The sequence below is a fragment of the Lepisosteus platostomus genome, chromosome 5 (assembly GCF_059453375.1).
Source record: "Lepisosteus platostomus isolate fLepPlt1 chromosome 5, fLepPlt1.hap1, whole genome shotgun sequence".
Lineage (NCBI taxonomy): Eukaryota > Metazoa > Chordata > Actinopteri > Semionotiformes > Lepisosteidae > Lepisosteus > Lepisosteus platostomus.
The window spans coordinates 2,842,650-2,842,924 of NC_142615.1; the positions used below are offsets into that span (position 1 = coordinate 2,842,650).

Consider the following 275-nt stretch of genomic DNA (forward strand, 5'->3'; position numbering starts at 1 on the left):
TGTTCATCAAGCTTCTGAATATAATGAGACTTCTGGTGCTCTTTCCATGCTGCAGCACTACCACGAGCCAGTGTGATCTCGGATCTAAAACTCCGATTGCAAATCCTGATCTCAAAACGTGACAATGGAAGGATTTCCCCCGCCGATGTTAAATTACTCCTCAGCTGGGCCAACGCCAACACATTGCCTACAAAGAGACGATTTGTGCTCCAGAGCGGCCCCCGACTGTGTCTTGAGGTCTTCCCTCCTTCTTAAAGCTGAAAAATCAGACTGTC

At 48.0% G+C, this 275-nt stretch overlaps 1 protein-coding gene across 2 annotated transcripts in view; it reads right to left on the minus strand.

The window, feature by feature from the left end:
- The window catches only part of LOC148662474 (uncharacterized), a 59,848-nt gene that overhangs the window by 44,055 nt on the left and 15,518 nt on the right, over nt 1-275 (minus strand). The window lies entirely within an intron of this gene.